The following is a 6,000-nucleotide window of genomic DNA, read 5'->3' as shown; positions in this document are numbered from 1 at the left end:
AGGTCACGAAAAAAGACAAAAAGGGGGGGGAAAAAAAAGAGGGAGTAACTGTTAAATAAATAAATAAAAATTTTAAAACCCCTGATGCTCATAGACAAGCAGTCTTCTTACAGTATTCCATCATGGAAACAGGGATAGTTTTCAGCCTTCTTTCCAGCAACCTTGGGTATTTGTTTTAACCTTTTTATTCTAGTTCATCTCTTCTATGTCATTATCATTGTTGCCTTTACTAATTAGATTAACCCCATTTCATCTGCATAAAAATGTTTGCGGAGGCGCTGGCAAGTTAGCTCACTTGGTTAGAGCATGGTGCTGATAGCACCAATGTCAAGTGTTTGGAAGCTGCAAATAAATAAATAAATAAATAAATAAAGTAAAGTAAGTAAGTTTGTGGGTATAAAGTATCTTACTTTTTTTGGATTGCCCACGGACACCATATCCTACTAGGGATACCTGTGATTTTGAATTATCATTTACATGTTTCTAATGTTGTCTTTTAAAAATACCTTTAGGTTTCCTGTTAATGGCTAAGGTGTTCTCTGTCTTTATTGAAAGCTTAATTTTTTAGGACTTTTATTGAATTACTAAAGTAACAGGAAGTATGGAAAATAAAAGGGAGAAAAAACCTGCATAAGCCTTGTACCCTAATGTAAAATCCATTTTACATTTACTTCCAGTGTTTTTAAAATAATTGTAAAATGGTTTTCTTTTTTTTTTTTTAACATAACCAGGTCTTAATAAGCATTTTTAATATTGCTGCCAAATATTTTGAGGGTAAATTTTTATTTTTACCATAGTAAAATATGACATCATTAAAAAAGTCAAAGAATTTTACAAGTCCCTTCCCTTCACATCCTGTTTCTACTCTTCAGAGGCACCCACTTTCTCTTTCAGCTATTTCTTCAATCATTTACCTTAATATTTCTAAATAATGTGTTTTTATTGCTGCCTATTATTTTCCGTATTATCTGTTTATGTCATATTTACTACCATCACAATTCTCCCAAAATAGTTATGAGTTTTGGTCAAATAATTGTTCAGTGTTAATAGTAATATTACTTTGTATGTAATCACAGTTGGGCCATATATAAATAGTAATTAAAATTTCATTTATGATTTTATTCTCCCGAAGTTAATAATTGTTATACTTTTTGTTTTGTGGCTGTTGTTAATACATCTCCAAACTCTTGTTCAAAAGTGAAAAATCTGTTAATTTTTCCAACACATAAGGTAATCTATCCTTTTGATTTGTGTGTGTGTGTGAAAAATTCTTGCATTTTTCCATCCTTTTGTTTTAGTCTTAACTGGTTACTTTCTAGTCTGTAATCTGGGATTTTCTTTTTTTTTTTTTTTTTTGTCTTTTGTCTTTTTCCGTGTCCGGCAACGGATCGCAACCCTCAGTGTTGCCCCCGTACCGGACCGGGGACCGGCAACGGGATTGCAACCCTCGGTGTTGCTCCTGCGCCTCGCTCAGCCAGTGAGCGGGAACCGGTCTGTATGTGGGATCCGAACCCTCGGGCGGGAGCACCGCCGCGCTTCCCAAGCGGCGCACTTATCCAGTGCGCCACCGGGCCGGCCCCGTAATCTGGGATTTTCCTTTGCCATCAACCTTGAAATTATATTGACCTCTCTTGGCAGTTGGATGCCATGCTTTCTGGCTTCAATACTTTCTTGGTTTATTTCCTTGTTATGGTGAAGCACATCTTGTAGTTTAGTGAGAGAGGGTACATGGGAGATACATTTTTTGATACCCTATCTGTCTGAAAATTTCTCCCTAATACTTTTTTTTTTTTTTGAGGGGGAGTTTAGGGTGTTTTTTTTGTGGCTGACCTGCAGTATGGAGATATGAACCCTTGACCTTGGTGTTGCTCTCCTAATACTTTTTTTTTTTTTTGTCGATATACAGTGTGGTTGATTATTGTGGCCCATTACCGAAACCTCCCTCCCTCCTCCCGCTCCCCCCTCCCACTGCTCTCCTAATACTTAATTGCTAATTTGGCTATATTAAAATGTTGAAGTCGTTGCTGCATTATCTTTTAGCTACCAGTATTATTGTTGAGAAGTCTAAAGCCATCTTGATTTCTTATCTTTTGTGCCTGATCTCTTTTTCTCTCTTTGAAGCTTTTACGATCCCTCATGTTCTGAATTTTCATAAATATATGCCTCATGCAGGCCTTTTTTCTTCATTGAGTTGGATATGTGTAGGCCCTTTTAATCTGTAGATTCATTTCCTTCAATTCTGGGGAATTTTCTTGCATTTTTTCTTTATTTTCTTTCTTCCATTTTCTGTGTTCTGTTTCTGGAATGCATATTATTTGGATATTGGCCCTTGTGGCCTGATCCTCTTAATTTTCTTTTCCTACCATTTTCTGTCTCGTCTTTCAGTTCCACTTTTTAGGAGATTTATCTTCCAAACCTTATAAGTGTACTTTTTATTTCTGCTAATAATATATGTATCTTCCATAAGCTCTTTTTTATTCACTGAATGCTCCTTTTTATAGCATGTTGTTCTTATTTCATGGATGTAGGCTTATTCATTTTAGTTATTTTAAAGGTTTCTTCTCCCTTCGTTGTCTGTGCTTCTCCTGAGTACCTTTTTAAATGTGGGTATTTCAAAAAGTTGGTGGAAAAATAGAATTAAAGATAATACTAATCTTTCCCTGAACTTTTAAAAATATCCTTGTATTTGTTTATTTTGTTCTTTTAAGGTATTAGTTTTCCTTGTGTATGGTGAACTTTGGTTGTTATTCACTTTTAAGAGTGAGGCACAAAGAGCTCATTGGAGTTCTTTCTGGGAAAGTGGGGTTTGGGGCTCTCTTAGGTGTGAGACTGATGATCATAAAGGGACTCAACTATTTTATTAGAGTTCCTGTTTGGTCAGTGTCTGTAATTCTTCTCTTTTAGACTGATTAGTTTCCCCAAGAGTTATCCTCCAGTCTCTAGCCTGGGGAGCATAAGCCTAACTGCCGGTATTCTCAAAGCTGAGTGGAGAAGATAACAGGTTTTCTCCTTCTTATAACATGTAGGCTTTTAGTTATTTCTTTTTTTTTTTTTTTTTTTCCTTTTTGTCTTTTTTCATGATCGGCAACGGATCGCAACCCTCAGTGTCGTGCCCGTACTGGACTGGGACCGGCAACCCTCAGTGTTGCACCCGCACCTCTCTCAGCCAGTGAGCGGTCAGTCTGTATGTGGGATCCGAACCCTTGGCGGGAGCGCCGCAGCGCTCCCAAGCGGCGCACTGTAACAGTGCGCCACCGGGCCGGCCCAAGGCTTTTAGTTATTTCACCTGTTTTCAGTAACTTTCTTCATCTCCTTCAGCATCCTCAAGTCTAAAATAAAGGCCTTCTGATTTCACCCAAAAAGACCCAGCCTAGTCTTCTGCCGGTGTTAGGGAGAGGTAGTGGCCAAATTGTATTGGTTTGGGCCAGGGATCTGGGAATCCTTAAATGCAGACTTTTAACTCATTCTCCTCTTCAGCCCCACTTACATTCTCATCTTTAAGGTCATCTAGTGCTTTCCATTCCTGACCTGTCTGTGGCTCTATGGCACAAAATGTCTTTCTTGTTGGCTTCTCTCCTCTGTCTACTCCATAGTGCCAAATAGTTGCTTTCCGTTTTTACAGGTCATATCAATCTACTTTGAAGCTTCTAAAATGTTTTGAATTCCAATTCTGCTGTTGTCCCTTTCCAGTTCATTTTGTCTTTGTAGGTTTTTTCCCCTCAATCCATACTCTTATTTTGGTGGGATTTCAGGAGGTATTGAAGGCAAACTGGTGTTTAATTTGTCTTGTTCAACCAGACATTCCTACATAATCTTTTCTATTTTCATTTTTTTGTTTTGATGGATGGCTGATACATGTGAACCCATGACCTTGGTGTTATAAGGCTGCACTCTAACCAACTGAACTAAACAGCCAGCCTATTTTCATTTTTAGTGACTGTATTTTCTCCAGTGAATTTACCATGGTTTATTCATTTACCTATTTTTTGACATGTAGATGATTTCTAATTTATTACTACTGTAATCCTACAAAACACATCTTTCATTCTGATAACTCTTTTTTATGTTATTTTCTTGGAATAAGAATAAGATAGAAATGTTTAAACACATCTTGCTTTCTAAAAAGAAGACTGTACCAAATTTGAATACCAGCAGGGTATGTGATTATCCAGATTGCCATATTTATTATATCATTGCTAGTTTCACCATATAAAAGTCGTTTTGACAGGCTAAAAAGAAAGGTACCTCCTTTTGTACTGATTAATTTTTAAATATCCTTCACAGAATTGAAATAAGTTGTTATTCTACTTTAAGTTTTTATTTAGAGCATTTATTACTTTTGTAATTTTTAAAAAACAAAAGTAATACATAGACATTATCTTTTAATTGGAAAATAAACCATAATATAATGAAGAAAATTAATTAATTGCTGGTAATTCCACTACACAGAGCTAATATTTTGATAATTTTGTGTGTGTGAGAGAGTGAGCATGTGCACGAATACATCTGTATAATACACATAATCACTCTTTAAAAAATTAAGAATCATAATATATTTGTGACTTGATAGCCTGATTTTTTAAAATTTATCATTTTGTGAACATTTTCTCTTGTCATTAATTATAATTATGGAATATGCCCTAATGTCTAGTTCACTGTATGGGTATACCATTATAAACATCCTTTAATACAAGAGATTATGACATGTAATGCTGTGAATTTATAATCAACAATTTATGTAAAAAGACTTTGACTGTACCTGCTGTATTTAAGAGTTAGAAAAAATAAAAAACTTATCTCTCTCCTTTTTTGGTATACTCTGCCCTAAATCCTTATCTTAAAGATTTATTTATTTATTTTTATTTAATGTTTAGATAGAAAATTATTTTCCCAACATAGAAACAAAGGAAAACATCACAAATTAAATTTAAAGTCAACTGTAAGGAACAAATTTACCACACAAAGCTTAGCATCCTTAATGCAAAAAGAACTCTTAAAAATGAATTAGAAAAATCTAAGCAGAAATTTGGTGAAGGACATGAGCAGAGAAGTCACACACCCCAAAGAAACACACATAGCTAATAAGTACATTCTAAGATGTTGTTGCAGGGGGGTGGGGGTGTGTGGAGGGGCTGGCCCTCAGCCCCTGTCTCAGGACCTGGGGCGGCTGGCTCCGTTGCTTGCCTGGTTGCAGGCAGGGGCAGAGCTGAGGCCCTGGGCCCCTGTCTCAGGACCCCGGCAGCTGGCTCTGTTGTTTACCTGGTTTTGGGTGGGGGCAGGGCTGAGGCCCTGAGTCCCATCTCAGGACCCTTATCTTAAATATTTAATTTGTTAATAATTCTCGCACTCCCACTTATTCTGAACTGGCATATGATATTAATTTTTTCTAACCCAATAAAATTTTGTGGGTTGTACTTTGTCATAAATGTAATGTCTGTTTTTTTGATTAATGTCAGTATTCTGCCCTTTAGTTTATGAGCTCTTGTGGGAAACTTTAGGCTCAGTGAAGTTTTCATTTTTTCTGGATATTACCTTTCCATAGAGTACCTAGGGGAAATAGTACTGCTAAAGTGCTTTCACTATCAATGTGTTTAGAGTTTAACTCAAATGTATTTCTACATATACTGAAAAGGCTTAGGGAATTTGTTATATTTAGTATAAATTTAAAATATGTATTATAAAACCCACTATTCTCATCATGCAAACACACATGCATTTTAAAAAATATTATTTCTTGAATATATTCTCATGATTCAGAATGCAAAACAATATAAAAAGGTAGACATTGGGACATCTGGGTCCTATCCCATCTTTGTCCACTCCATTTCTCTCCTCTTCCCCATATGCAAGGGGTCTTCAAAAAGTTCATGGAAAGATTCGTATTATCTTTTAATTCCATTTTTCCATGAACTTTTGAAGTACCCTCATAGGTAATTAGTTTTCTTAGTATCTTTCCAGTATTTCTTTATGTAAATATAAGCAAAAATGAATATATGTTTT

General features: G+C 35.8%; 1 protein-coding gene across 1 annotated transcript in view; it reads left to right on the top strand.

Moving 5' to 3' along the window:
* The window catches only part of DENND4A (DENN/MADD domain containing 4A), a 94,383-nt gene that overhangs the window by 44,004 nt on the left and 44,379 nt on the right, over window positions 1–6,000 (top strand). The gene's annotated exons all lie outside the window — the stretch shown is intronic.

Source organism: Galeopterus variegatus, unplaced genomic scaffold (genome assembly GCF_000696425.1).
Source record: "Galeopterus variegatus unplaced genomic scaffold, G_variegatus-3.0.2 Scaffold1178, whole genome shotgun sequence".
NCBI lineage: Eukaryota > Metazoa > Chordata > Mammalia > Dermoptera > Cynocephalidae > Galeopterus > Galeopterus variegatus.
This window is presented reverse-complemented; position numbering and strand designations above follow the sequence as displayed.